The sequence below is a fragment of the Scyliorhinus torazame genome, chromosome 22 (genome assembly GCF_047496885.1).
Source record: "Scyliorhinus torazame isolate Kashiwa2021f chromosome 22, sScyTor2.1, whole genome shotgun sequence".
Classification (NCBI taxonomy): domain Eukaryota; kingdom Metazoa; phylum Chordata; class Chondrichthyes; order Carcharhiniformes; family Scyliorhinidae; genus Scyliorhinus; species Scyliorhinus torazame.
The window spans coordinates 112,143,489-112,159,019 of NC_092728.1; the positions used below are offsets into that span (position 1 = coordinate 112,143,489).

The following is a 15,531-nucleotide window of genomic DNA, read 5'->3' on the forward strand; positions in this document are numbered from 1 at the left end:
TACAGTAATCAGCTGGCTGGAGTCACTGTTACTGTAATCCGCTGGCTGGAGTCACTGTTACTGTAATCAGCTGGCTGGAGTCACTGTTACTGTAATATAGAACATAGAAAATACAGCACAGAACAGGCCCTTCGGCCCACGATGTTGTGCCGAACCTTTGTCCTAGATTAATCATAGATTATCATTGAATTTACAGTGCAGAAGGAGGCCATTCGGCCCCTCTAGTCTGCACGGCTCTTGGAAAGAGCCCCCTACCCAAACTCAACACCTCCACCCAACACCAAGGGCAATTTTGGACACTAAGGGCAATTTATCATGGCCAATCCACCTAACCTGCACATCTTTGGACTGTGGGAGGAAACCGGAGCACCCGGAGGAAACCCACGCAGACACGGGGAGGACGTGCAGACTCCGCACAGACAGTGACCCAAGCTGGAATCGAACCTGGGACCCTGGAGCTGTGAAGCAATTGTGCTATCCACAATGCTACCGTGCTGCCCTTAAGAACAAATAAATCTACACTATATCATTTTACCGTAATCCATGTACCTATCCAATAGCTGCTTGAAGGTCCCTAATGTTTCTGACTCAACTACTTCCACAGGCAGTGCATTCCATGCCACCACTACTCTCTGGGTAAAGAACCTACCTCTGATATCCCTCCCTATATCTTCCACCTTTCACCTTAAATTCATGTCCCCTCGTAATGGTTTGTTCCACCCGGGGAAAAAGTCTCTGACTGTCTACTCTATATATTCCCCTGATCATCTTATAAACCTCTATCAAGTCGCCCCTCATCCTTCTCCGTTCTAATGAGAAAAGGCCTAGCACCCTCAACCTTTCCTCATAAGACCTACTCTCCATTCCAGGCAACATCCTGGTAAATCTCCTTTGCACCTTTTCCAAAGCTTCCACATCCTTCCTAAAATGAGGCGACCAGAACTGTACACAGTACTCCAAATGTGGCCTTACCAAAGTTTTGTACAGCTGCATCATCACCTCACGGCTCTTAAATTCAATCCCTCAGTTAATGAACGCGAGCACACCATAGGCCTTCTTCACAGCTCTATCCACTTGAGTGGCAACTTTCAAAGATGTATGAACATAGACCCCAAGATCTCTCTGCTCCTCCACATTGCCAAGAACTCTACCGTTAACCCTGTATTCCGCATTCATATTTGTCCTTCCAAAATGGACAACCTCACACTTTTCAGGGTTAAACTCCATCTGCCACTTCTCAGCCCAGCTCTGCATCCTATCTATGTATCTTTGCAGCCGACAACAGCCCTCCTTACTATCCACAACTCCACCAATCTTCGTATCGTCTGCAAATTTACTGACCCACCCTTCAACTCCCTCATCCAATCAGCTGGCTGCAGTCACTGTTACTGTAATCAGCTGGCTGGAGTCACTGTTACTGTAATCAGCTGGCTGCAGTCACTGTTACTGTAATCAGCTGGCTGGAGTCACTTACTGTAATCAGCTGGCTGCAGTCACTGTTACTGTAATCAGCTGGCTGGAGTCACTTACTGTAATCAGCTGGCTGCAGTCACTGTTACTGTAATCAGCTGGCTGGAGTCACTGTTACTGTAATCAGCTGGCTGGAGTCACTGTTACTGTAATCAGCTGGCTGGAGTCACTGTTACTGTAATCAGCTGGCTGGAGTCACTGTTACTGTAATCAGCTGGCTGCAGTCACTTACTGTAATCAGCTGGCTGCAGTCACTGTTACTGTAATGAGCTGGCTGCAGTCACTGTTACTGTAATCAGCTGGCTGCAGTCACTGTTACACTGATGCAGAACTTTGTTTCAATCCCATCTGGAGTCACTGGGTTCAGTTCTGGGCCTCTGCATCTCAGGAAAGAGGTACTGACATTGGAGAGGCTGCAAAACCGACTCACCAGAATAATAGTGAGGTTTAAAGGAATAAATTAAGGGGACAATTTATATTGAGTAACAGAGAATACACTGCCCATTAACAGGCATCATCTAGGGTTAGTATTTATACTTCCTCATCTAACCCTATCAGCATAGCCCTCTATATTTCCTCTATTCCTCCCTTGCACACGTATCCACTTTCCAGTTCTATTCCTCTGGGAAGGGAGCCGAGTGCTTGATGTATTTTCTATGGCCTTATTTCAACTTGCGTCGCTATTTTTAGTGATTTGTTTTTTTATTATCCCAGATCTCTCTGCTCCTCTTTGTTTAGACTCTTATTTTCTGAATAATACCTCGTATTTCTTCTTACAGAATGCAATACCTCACATTTATCAAAGCCTATTTTGCATTTGTATTAATTTGTAATTTGTCATATTCCTCATTATTGGCCACTCTTCAAATTTGCAATCATCAGCATATTTAGAAAATGTGATTTTGTTCCCAAAGTATTAATCATTAATATAAATTGTAAACACGCTGGTCCCAGAACAGATCCTTGTGGGGTTGCACATCTGCAGTAAATATCCTTTACTCCTCTCTTCTTTCTGTCTTCCATCCAACAAGCAATCTATCTCTGTTACTTGACTCTTGGATCTGACGCTCCAACCATGTTCATTAGTTTATTCTGTGCCACCTTATCAAAGGCCATTTGGAAATCTACATACATTACATCAACTACATTACCCTCCTCTACTCTGTTACCTTTTCAAAGAATTCTGTGTGTTTGGTCAAGCAAGATTTCCCTTTTGAAATCTATTCTGACTATTCATTATTCTGTTTCTCATTTCCAGATAGTTTTATGTCCTTTCCTACTGTAAGGATTCCATTATTTTTTCTACCTTGATGTTAAATGGATCCCTGATATGTTCTACCCCCATTCTAGAATATCACATTTTTTGTAACTAGCTACCAGTCCTCTGATGTAGTATCTATCTGTTCCTGTTGAATTATTAAATATCCATAATAATGTTTCTTCTATTTCTTCTCCAGATTATTTTAAAACGTGAGGGTGCAATCCATCGAGATTAGGGATTGTATCCACATTGAATTTGATTAGTTAATTTAATATTTCTCTCTCTATTTTAAATGCAGTTATATAATTTTTAATCTCATCTGATCCACCTGGTAAATACTGAAATGAAATTAATATTTAATATTTCTGCCATTTCAATCCCAGTTTTCCAATTTTTATGCATCAGTAGAATATTTTACTATTATGTTTTATGTTCTCTGATAATTTCATTTCACCTTTCCTCTTTGATTTCCCAATATCTTCACATTCTCCTTTGTCGTGCTCTCTCCTGTTGTCCACGTCATTAATTTGCTTCTCATTTGCAGATGATACAAAGTTGGGTGGGAGGGTGAGCTGTGAGGAGGATGCAGAGATGCTTCAGCGGGATTTGGACAGGCTGAGTCAGTGGGCACACGCATGTCAGATGCAGTAGAATGTGGATAAATGTGAGGTTATCCACTTCGGTAGCAAAAATAGGAAGGCAGATTATTATTTGAAAGGGTGTAAATTGAGAGCGGCGGATACTCAGCGAGACCTTGCTGTCCTCGTGCATCAGTCGCTGAAAGTAAGCGCGCAGGTACAGCAGGCAGTAAAGAAGGCCAATGGTATGAGAGGATTTGAGTATAGGAATATAAAGTTTTACTGCAATTGTATAGGGTATTGGTGAGGCCACACCGGGAGTGTTGTGGGCAGTTTTGGTGTCCTTATCTGAGGAAGGATGTTCTTGCTGTGGAGGGAGAGCAGCGAAGGTTTACCAGACTGATTCCAGAGATGCTGGGACTGTCATATGAGGAGAGACTAAATTGGTTAGGATTATATTCATTGGAGTTTAGAAGAGTGAGAGGGGATCTCAAAGAACAATACAGCACAGGAACAGGCCCTTCGGCCCTCCAAGTCTGTACCAGTATCTCATAGAAACGTATAAAATTCTAACAGGATTAGACAGGGTAGATTCAGAAAGAATGTTCCCGATGGTAGGGGAGTCCAGAACTAGGGGTCATAGTTTGAGGATAAGGGGTAAACCTTTTAGGACTCAGGTGAGGAGAAATTTCTTCACCCAGAGAGCGGGGAATCTGTGGAATTCACTCCCACAGAAAGTACCTGAGGCCAAAACGTTGTGTAATTTCAAGCAGGAATTAGATCCAGCTCTTGGGGCTAAAGGGATCGAGGAGGGAAGGTGGGATCAGGATATTGAACTTGATGATCAACCATGATCATAATGAATGGCGGAGCAGGCTCGAGGGGCCGAATGGCCGCCTCCTACTTCTATTTTCTATGTTTTCCAATCAGCTTTTCCCTTATGTTTTTATTCATCTATGGAGTCCTATTAGAGTTCAATTTGTTCTTTCCTTGCAGTGGAATGTGTTTAACCTGCACTCTGTTGAATTCATTTTTAAATGTTCCTCATGGCTGCTCGACATCATTGTTCACCAGTATTGTTGCTCGTATTATTTTCTGACGTTCTATTCTCAGCACCGCAACATCGCCTTTTCTCCGATCTTTTACCCTAGTCCATGTTTATCTCCCCCTCAATTATTATCCTAAATTGGATTATATTATGGTCACTATTGCCCAGATTTTTCCCCATGTTGTCTTATCTTATCTGCTCTGGTTCATTCCCCATTACTGGATCCAAGGTGAATTTACCTTACTGGGCTTTGACATACTGGAACCCCGTTCAAGTTGTAAGAACTCCTCCCTTATCTCCTTTACTTACCTCTTCTGTCCAATTAGAATCAGGGTAGTTCAAATTATCCAATTCATTTTTCTGCACATATCTTCCTCCACCTCCCTTCCATTATTTGGTGACCTGTAGTCATAAAAACTAGGAGCAGAATGAGGCCCCTCGGCCCCTCAAACCGTTTATAAGATCTTGCCTTACCTGATTGTAACCTCGACCCCACAATCCTTCCCACCCCCAGTAACCCTTCACCCACTTATCCAAAGTACACCTATTAATGTTCAAATTGAATTTGATTTATTGTCACGTGTACTGAGGTACAGTGAAAAGTATTGTTCTGCGTACAGTCCAGACAGATCATCCCATACACGCAAAACATTGGACATGTTGGGGTGGTTTTAAACTAATGTGGCAGGGGGATGGGAACCAGGGGCGTCATTCTCCGACCCCCGCCGGGTCGGAGAATGGCCGTAGGCCGCCGTGAATCCCGCCCCCGCCGAGGTCTCCGGTACCGGAGATTGGGCGGGGGCGGGAATCGGGCCGCGCCGGTTGACGGGACCCCCCGCTCGATTCTCCGGCCCGGATGGGCCGAAGTCCCGCCCACAAATTGCCTGTCCCGCCGGCGTAAATCAAACCTGGTATTTACCGGCGGGACCAGGCGGCGTGGGCGGGCTCCGGGGTCCTGGGGGGGGCGCGGGGGGCGATCTGACCCCGGGGGGTGCCCCCACGGTGGCCTGGCCCGCGATCGGGGCCCACCGATCCGCGGGCCGGCCTGTGCAGTGGGGGCGCTCTTTCCCTTCCGCCTCCGCCACGGCCTCCACCATGGCGGAGGCGGAAGAGACTCTCCCCACTGCGCATGCGCGGGAAACTGACAGCGGCCGCTGACGCTCCCGCGCATGCGCCGCATTTCCGCGCCAGCTGGCGGGGCAACAAACACCATTTCCGCCAGCTGGCGGGGCGGAAATCCCTCCGGCGCCGGCCTAGCCCCTCAATGTTGGGGCTCGGCCCCCAAAGATGCGGAGCATTCCGCACCTTTGGGGCGGCGCGATGCCCGTCTGATTGGCGCCGATTTGGGCGCCAGGCGGCGGACATTGCGCCGTTGGGGGAGAATTTCGCCCCAGATTAGGAAGTTAGAGGTCAGTAAAGAGGCAGCAACTAAAGCCAGTAAGGTACTAGATAATAAACTCAATGTGACTAAGGGGAAGAGTAGACAGGGAAGAGATGATGAACGCAAAGGGACAGGTGGTCTGAGGTGCATTTGTTTCAATGCGAGAAGTGTAGCAGGTAAGGCAGATGAACTTAGGGCTTGGATTAGTACCTGGGAATATGATGTTATTGGTATTACGGAGACTTGGTTGAGGGAAGGGCAAGACTGGCAACTAAATATCCCAGGGTATAGATGCTTCAGGAGGGATGGAGAGGGAGGTAAAAGGGGTGGAGGAGTTGCATTACTGGTCAGAGATGATATCACAGCTGTGATTAAGGAGGGCACAATGGAGGATTTGAGCACTGAGGCAATATGGGTAGAGCTAAGAAACAGGAAGGGTGCAGTAACATTGTTGGGACTTTACTACAGGCCTCCCAAAAGCGAGCGTGAAGTAGAGGTACAAATATGTAGACAGATTATAGAAAAATGTAGGAGTAATAGGGTGGTCGTGATGGGAGATTTTAACTTCCCCAACATTGAATGGGACTCATGTCGTGTTGGAGGCGTAGATGGAGCAGAATTTGTAAGGAGCATCCAGGAGAGTTTTTTTGAGCAGTATGTAAATAGTCCAACTCGGGAAGGGGCCATACTGGACCTGGTATTGGGGAATGATCCCGGCCAGGTGGTTGAAGTTTCAGTCGGTGATTACTTTGGGAATAACAAACACAATTCCGTAAGTTTTAGAATATTCATGGACAAAGACGAGAGTGGTTCTAAAGGAAGAGTACTAAATTGGGGAAAGGCCAAGTATAACAAAATTTGGCAGGATATAGGGAATGTGGATTGGGAGCAGCTGTTTAAGGGTAAATCCACATTTGAAATGTGGGAGTATTTTAAGGAAAGGTTGATTGGAGTGCACGACAGACATGTCCCTGTGAAAATGAGGGATAGAAATGGCAAGATTAGGGAACCATGGATGACAGGTGGAGTTGTGAGACTAGCTGAGATGAAAAAGGAAGCATACATAAGATCTAGGCGACTTAAAACTGATGAAGCTTTGGAGGAATATCGGGAAAGTAGGACAAATCTCTAACGCGCAATAAAGAGGGCTAAAAGGGGTCATGAAATATCTTTGGCTAACAGGGTTAAGGAAAATCCCAAAGCCTTTTATTCGTATATAAGGAGCAAGAGGGTAACTAGAGAAAGGATTGGCCCACTCACAGATAAAAGAGGGAATTTATGCGTGGAGTCAGAGGGAATGGGTGAGATTCTTGATGAGTACTTTGCATCAGTATTCACCAAGGAGAGGGACATGACGGATGTTGAAGCTAGGGATGGATGTTTAAATACTCTAGGTCAAGTCGCCATAAGGAAGGGGGAGGTTTTGGGTATTCTAAAAGGCATTAAGGTGGACAATGTTAAGTAATGGGTTAAGAGTTAAGTAATGCATTAAGAGACATTGCAATTAGTTGTCTCATTTATGTTAAGTATCCAATGATTGACACTGATATTCAGGTGGCCCTTGTATCAGGTGGTGTGTTAAGAGTTTTGTGCAGAGGCTGTGGAAGTGAAAAAAATGGTGTTTGGTGAAATGAAATGAAATAAATCGCTTATTGTCACAAGTAGGCTTCAAATGAAGTTACTGTGAAAAGCCCCTAGTCGCCACATTCCGGCGCCTGTTTGGGGTGGCTGTTACGGGAAAAGGAAACAGGACTATTGACTCTTCATACAACGGTAACTAAAACGTATAACAATGGTAGCAGAGGATGGTTGCTGTGCAAATGTGAAGGTTTGAAAGATACAACTTTTCCTGATCAAACCAAGGAGTGAGTGAGAAGGGGAAAAAAAGATACATGGCTGAACCCAGGATAAAGATGGCTGGATATGACTATCCTCCCTTATTTTCTGAAAGGGAATCGTACGACCAATGGAGAAGTGCAGTAGTGGACTAAGGTAACTGCTTTGGGAAAGAGAAAACAAGGTATGGCATTGGCTCTTTCTCTACCTTATGACAGTAAAATCCGAAACAAAGTGCTTTCTGAGCTGGAATTGGAAGAGTTAGACTCAGAAGAAGGTCTGGAGACTCTATAACAATATATGGATAAGATTTACAAGAAAGGTGACTTATTAAGTGCGTATGAAGCATGGTCGGAATTTGATGAGTTCCGGAAAACAGAGGAATTCTCCATGGGCGACTATATAATGGAATGTGGCAGACTATATAAAAGGCTGCAGAAACACAACCTGGAATTTCCACAGTCTGTGTTGGCCTTTAAATTACTTGACTGTGCTAGAGTGAGCAACATGGATAGGCTCCTGGTTTTTTACAGGAGTTCAGTTTATGGATGAGGATACCTTATTTGATCAGATGACAAAAGCTTTAAAGAAGTTTCTGGGGAAACATTCGATTCCGATGGCTCTGATGACCCAAATAGGTCAGCCTGCTATAAAGCAGAATATGGAAGACACACTATTAACAGGATGGTGAAATTGTACGGCTACGAACAGGGCCCAAGACTATAGAAGGAGATCGAGACAAGGAAATTATGAAGACAGAAACCCAGTTAGAACTTACAGTAGGAAGATGAACCCCAGAAATGCACGGGGCATGATAAATCGATGTTTTCGATGTGACTCTCAATACCATTATGCTTTCAACTGTCCAACTCGTTATGATAGAGTGTTTGAAGCAACACATGACACGGAAGAGTCAGAAGAGGAAAAAGATAGTGTTCAGAGAGAAGGCATTGTCCTATTAATAAGCAGCTTTACGCCAGAATTGAGGTATTGGTTGCAGAATCCTTCAATTGTGCTGTATTGGACAGTGGCTGCACATCTACTGTGTGTGGAATTGACTGGTTAAAATGTTACCTGGACTCCTTGAATGCTGAAAGTCATAACAAGGTTAAGGAATTTGAAAGTTCCACAAGTTTCAGGTTTGGGGATGATAATACTCTGAAGTCGCTGAAAAGAATCCCTTGCAATATTGCCGGAGTGAACCATTTCATTAGCACGGATGTTGTATCAAGTGAGATACCTTTGCTTCTGAGCAGACCGTCGATGAAGAAAGCACACATGAAACGATATGGAACAGGATAAGGCAACAGTTTTTGGAAAGACAGTGGACTTACAATTTACAGTCGGGACACTATTGTATTCCATTACTGAATAATAATATTTCAAGTAAAGTGGTTAAGGATGTGTTAATGGCAGTTGAAAATGGGACTTTCGCTGATAAAAAGCTTGTATTAAAACTGCATAGGCAATTTGCACATCCGTCTCCTCGGAGGCTGAAAAATGTATTAAAAGATGCAGGGGTAAGGGATGAAGACTATACTAAACTGATAGAACAGGTTGATGATTGCTGTGAAGTTTGTAGGAAGTACAGAAGGACACCAGCACGACCGATAGTAACGCTACCTTTGGCCAGGGATTTTAACAATATTGTGGCTATGGACTTTAAGATCTAGGATAAGGCCATTTTTCCAAAAGGACAACTACCAAAAGTTGGTACAAAGGTGACATACTTGCCTGAAGGGTCTAGTCAATGGAAGGATGCAATTGTTATTAGAGCAGGGAAGGCCACTGGAAAGTATAAACATTGGTTGAATGTACAACATTCAGGGGAGGGAGTTAAGACAATGGATTGGGAACACTCATTTCAAAAATGGAGGTCAAAGGAACGCAGTGCCAGTTCAGATAGTACATCGGATAGTGAACAGGTCCGTGGGAAAAGGTCGAGAATTTTGAAAGGACATCCCACAGCAGATCGGAAAGATCAAGCAGTAGCAGTATAGAACAAGTTACCAGGCGGGAGAGGGGACGTAGTTTATCAAGGTCTCGGAACATGAGTAAGACTACGAATACTAATAGGAGTAGAAGCCCACATGCACATGAGATTTTGGTGGCTTCCAATAAATTATATGAAAAGTTATCAAAGATGCTAAACAGCAAGAACTGCATCGTTGGAGTGAATTTGGGGTATGTACGGAAGTACCGGATAGGGGACAAAGAGCTCTGTCCCACAGATGGATTTGCACGGAAAAGGTTCTTCCGGATGGAACTTCTAAGGCCAAGGCCAGGCTTGTGGCAAGGGGATTTGAAGAAAGCTTAGAAGATCAGGATTTAAGGGTAGATTCACCTACAGCAGGAAAGGTTAATTTTAAAGATCTTCTTTTAGCCACAAAGGCATGGGAATACAAATCTATAGATATGAAAGCTGCCTTCTTGCAGGGGCATCAGCTTCAGAGAGCCATTTTTCTCCGTCCTCCGAAAGAAGCAGCTAACACGGAAGGGGTACTCTGGAAGTTGAACAAATGTGTATATGGATTAAATGATGCATCTAGAGTCTGGTATTTTTCGGTAAGGTCAGTTTTGTTAAAGTTAGGCTGTTACCAGTTGAAAGCAGATCCTGCAATGTTTTACTGGCACTATAAAGGAAATCTTTCTGGCATCTTTATGATGCATGTCAAATAATTTTTGTGGGGTGGGACTAATGATTTTGAAGCTATTGTAATCTCTGGTTTGAGGAAAGAATTCCGGGTCAGAAGTCCGGCTTCCGGTGCATTTAAATATATTGGACTGGAAATCGGACAGACTAAGTTAGGGGCAACTTTACGTCAGCAATCTTATTTGGAAAGCATCAGCCCAATAACAATTAGTCATGGCCGGGTTTTCACAAAAAGATGCAAGGTTTCAAAGATGGAAAAAGAGCAACTGCAAAGTTTAATTGGGCAACTGAACTGGTTAGGTAGACAGACTAGACCGGACATGAGTTTTGATGTCTTAGAGTTGAGTACAAAAATGAATGATCCCAAAGTGGAAGACATAATGAAATGAAAAATGAAAATCGCTTATTGTCACAAGTAAGCTTCAAATGAAGTTACTGTGAAAAGCCCCTAGTCGCCACATTCCGGCGCCTGTTCGGGGAGGCTGTTGCGGGAATTGAACCGTTATGCTGGCCTGCCTTGGTCTGCTTTCAAAGCCAGCGATTTAGCCCTGTGCTAAAGAACCCCATTTAAAGCGTTTGGCCAAACTAAAAATGTAGGAGTGTGTTTTGAGGTTCCCGGTTTTAAGTGACCGTAGGCACTTGAAATTCATAGTTTATAGTGATGCGTCCTATGCAAATAAGCACAGGAGGTTTTATAATTTTCCTCTTGGGGAACAATGGTAAATGTTGTCCTCTTGCGTGGGAAACAAAGAAAAGAAGGAAAGTGGTCGAAAGCACTTTGGCTTCAATAAGGTGTTTGATAAAGTTTCCCATGGCAGGTTGATAGAAAAAGTGAAGTCGTATGGGGTTCAGGGTGTACTAGCTAGATGGATAAAGAACTGGCTGGGCAACAGGAGACAGAGAGTAGTGGTGGAAGGGGGTGTCTCAAAATGGAGAAAGGTGACTAGTGGTGTTCCACAGGGATCCGTGCTCGGACCACTGTTGTTTGTGATATACACAAATGATCTGGACGAAAGTATAGGTGGTCTGATTAGCAAGTTTGCAGATGATACTAAGATTGGTGGAGTTGCAGATAGCGAGGAGGACTGTCCGAGAATACAGCAAAATATAGATAGATTGGAGAGTTGGGCAGAGAAATGGCAGATGGAGTTCAATCCAGGCAAATGCGATGTGATACATTTTGGAAGATCTAATTCAAGAGCGGACTATTCGGTCAATGGAAGAGTCCTGGGGAAAATTGATGTACAGAGAGATCTGGGAGTTCAGGTCCATTGTACCCTGAAGGTGGCAATGCAGGTCGATAGAGTGGTCAAGAAGGAATACAGCATGCTTGCCTTCATCGGACAGGGTATTGAGTACAAGAGTCGGCAGGTCATGTTACAGTTGTATAGGACTTTGGTTAGGCCACATTTGAAATACTGCGTGCAGTTCTGGTCGCCACATTACCAGAAGGATGTGGATGCTTTAGAGAGGGTGCAGAGGAGGTTCACCAGGATGTTGCCTGGTATGGAGGGTGATAGCTATGAAGAAAGGTTGAGTCGATTAGGATTGTTTTCATTGGAAAGCCAGAGATTGAGGGGGGGACCTGATTGAGGTCTACAAAATTATGAGAGGTATGGACAGGGTGGATAGCAACAAGCTTTTTCCAAGAGTGGGGGTCTCAATTACAAGGGGTCACGATTTCAAGGTGAGAGGGGGAAAGTTTAAGGGAGATGTGCGTGGAAAGTTTTTTACGCAGAGGGTGGTGGGTGCCTGGAACGCTTTGCCAGCGGAGGTGGTAGAGGCGGGCACGACAGCATCATTTAAGATGATCTAGACAGATATATGAACGGGCGGGGAACAGAGGGAAGTAGATCCTTGGAAAATAGAAGACAAGTTTAGATAAAGGTCCTGTTCCTGTGCTGTAATTTTCTTTGTTCTTTGTATAAGATAGATACACATGTAAAAACATAGACACAGTCATCGGACGAAGCATACAGAGTGTAGCACTACTCAGTAGCGAAAATGCACGGAGAGATCAGGTCAGTCCATAAGAGGATCATTTAGGAGTCTGGGAACAGTGGGAAAGAAGCTGTTTTTGAGTCTGTTCGTGCGTGTTCTCAGACTTTTGTATCTCCTGCCCGATGGAAGAAGCTGGAAGAGAGAATTACCTGGGTGGTAAGGGTCTTTGATCATGCTGCCTGCTTTTTTTGTCAATCAATGTGATTGATCTTTTGATCATATTTTATCTCTCCCTAGATGGATTCTATTTTTTTTCTTGTTTGGAGCTCCATCCTTTTTCTCTGCTGCCTTTCTGTTATCCTGAATAAACACAGCTGCTGCAGCCACCTTTTACCCATTCACTTTTTTCTACATATGTGATACCCTTGTTGCGACACCCCGGGCTAGTGCACGGTCAATTCCAGCCCCACCTGCCCCAGAGTCCCAACACAAGTGATGTAACGGGGCAGCACAGCAGCACAAGTGGCTAGCACTGTGGCTTCACAGCGCCAGGGTCCCAGGTTCGATTCCCCACTGGGTCACTGGCTGTGCAGAGTCTGCACGTTCTCCCCGTGTCTGCATGGGTTTCCTCCGGGTGCTCCGGTTTCCTCCCACAGTCCAAAGACGTGCAGGTTAAGTGAATTGGCCAATGATAAATTGCCCTTAGTGACCAAAAAGGTTAGGAGGGGTTATTGGGTTACGGGGATAGGGCGGAATATAGAACAGTACAGCACAGAACAGGCCCTTCGGCCCTCGATGTTGTGCAGAGCAGTGTCCGAAGCCAAGATCAAGCTATCCCACTCCCTGTCATTCTGGTGTGCTCTATGTGCCTATCCAATAACCGCTTGAAAGTTCCTAAAGTGTCCGACTCCACTATCACAGCAGGCAGTCCATTCCACACCCTAACCACTCTCTGAGTAAAGAACCTACCTCGGACATCCCTCCTCTGAACCTTATAGTTATGCCCCCTTGTAACAGCTACATCCACCCGAGGAAATAGTCTCTGAACGTCCACTCTATCTATCCCCCTCATCATCTTATAAACCTCTATTAAGTCGCCTCTCACCCTCCTTCACTCCAATGAGAAAAGCCCTCGCTCCCTCAACCTTTCCTCAAAAGACCTATCCTGCAAACCAGGCAGCATCCTGGTAAATCTCCTTTGCACCCTTTCCAATGCTTCCATATCCTTCCTATAGTGAGGTGACCAGAACTGCACACAATACTCCAAATGTGGTCTCACCAGGATCATGTATAATTGCAGCATAACCCTGCGGCTCTTAAACTCAAGCCCCCTGTTAATAAACGCTAACACACTATAAGCCTTCTTCACGGCTCTATCCACTTCAGTGGCAACCTTCAGAGATCTGTGGACATGAACCCCAAGATCTCTCTGTTCCTCCACATTCCTCAGAACCCTGCCGTTGACCCTGTAATCCGCATTCAAATTTTTCCTACCAAAATGAATCACCTCGCACTTATCAGGGATAAACTCCATCTGCCATTTTTCGGCCCAGCTCTGCATCCTATCAATGTCTCTTTGCAGCCTACAGCAGCCCTCCACCTCATCCACTACTCCACCAATCTTGGTGTCATCAGCAAATTTACTGACCCACCCTTCAGCCCCCTCCTCCAAGTCATTGATAAAAATCACAAATAGCAGAGGACCCAGCACTGATCCCTGTGGTACACCGCTGGTAACTGGTCTCCAGTCTGAAAATGTTCCATCCACCACCACCCTCTGTCTTCTATGTGATAGCCAGTTACTGATCCAATTGGCTAAATTTCCCTCTAACCCACACCTCCTTACTTTCTTCATGAGCCAACCATGGGGAACCTTATCAAACGCCTTACTAAAATCCATGTATACGACATCAACTGCTCTACCTTCATCTACACACTTAGTTACCTCCTCAAAGAATTCAATCAAATTTGTGAGGCAAGACTTACCCTTCACGAATCCAAGTGAGGATTTAAGTGGGTCGGTGCAGACTCGATGGGCTGAATGGCGCTATGTTCTATAGTCTATAACCAATAATTCTTATAAAATTACCCAAAGCCTTTGACTCTCGGCTGCCCAATAATCACAGTCGCAAGGTTTGTAAATGTAAACACAGTTACTGTTTATAACACAAACTATCAGAATATATGCTGTAACCACTTCTGGTAATGACAAGCTAATACCTAATACCCCCTTTAACTTGCCCCCACCCTCTGTCCACACACACAAGACAGGCAAACACAGAGGGGTGGAAAGGGGTAAAAATCATCAGAGAAAGGAAATGAGAGTCTTTGTTTCAGGCGATGGTTTAAGCAGACTTTTCTTCCCAGCAAGCGGGCAGATTAAAGTCCTTGGTTTGCAGCCGTCCCTGACCACCCCTGTAGCTTAATCCATGCAGTCAGGCTCTCTGTAGTTCAGAAATGCTTTAGTTCAGAAATGCATTACTCACTGCTTTTCCTGGAGAGACCCTGGTTCAACATCAATATTTGTTCTCAGTTTGTGATTTGTCTTCAGGTCTGTGTAGTCTCGGGAGCTCAGCCCCCAGAGGCTTTCTGGAGAGTAGTCAGCCCTCACTGTACTCTTCTGGGGAGAGTTAGCTGGATCTCTCTGGGGAGAGTTAGCTGGATCTCGCTGGGGAAAGTTAGCTGGATTTCTCCGGGGAGAGTTAGCTCGATCTCTCTGGGGAGAGTTAGCCGGATCTCTCTGGGGAGAGTTAGCTGGATCTCTCTGGGGAGAGTTAGCTGGATCTCTCTGGGGAGAGTTAGCTGGATCTCTCTGGGGAGAGTTAGCTGGATCTCTCTGGGGAGAGTTAGCTGGATCTCTCTGGGGAGAGTTAGCTGGATCTCGCTGGGGAAAGTTAGCTGGATTTCTCCGGGGAGAGTTAGCTGGATCTCTCTGGGGAGAGTTAGCCGGATCTCTCTGGGGAGAGTTAGCTGGATCTCTCTGGGGAGAGTTAGCTGGATCTCTCTGGGGAGAGTTAGCTGGATCTCTCTGGGGAGAGTTAGCTGGATCTCTCTGGGGAGAGTTAGCCGGATCTCTCTGGGGAGAGTTAGCCGGATCTCTCTGGGGAGAGTTAGCTGGATCTCTCTGGGGAGAGTTAGCTGGATCTCTCCGGGGAGAGTTAGCTGGATTTCTCCGGGGAGAGTTAGCTGGATCTCTCTGGGGAGAGTTAGCTGGATCTCTCTGGGGAGAGTTAGCCGGATCTCTCTGGGGAGAGTTAGCCGGATCTCTCTGGGGAGAGTTGGCTGGATCTCTCTGGGGTGAGTTAGCCGGATCTCTCTGGGGAGAGTTAGCTGGATCTCTCTGGGGAGAGTTAGCTGGATCTC

General features: G+C 45.3%; 1 protein-coding gene across 1 annotated transcript in view; it reads left to right on the forward strand.

Annotated features, from left to right (window-relative positions):
* The window catches only part of LOC140398876 (guanine nucleotide exchange factor VAV2-like), a 400,989-nt gene that overhangs the window by 329,954 nt on the left and 55,504 nt on the right, over positions 1 to 15,531 (forward strand).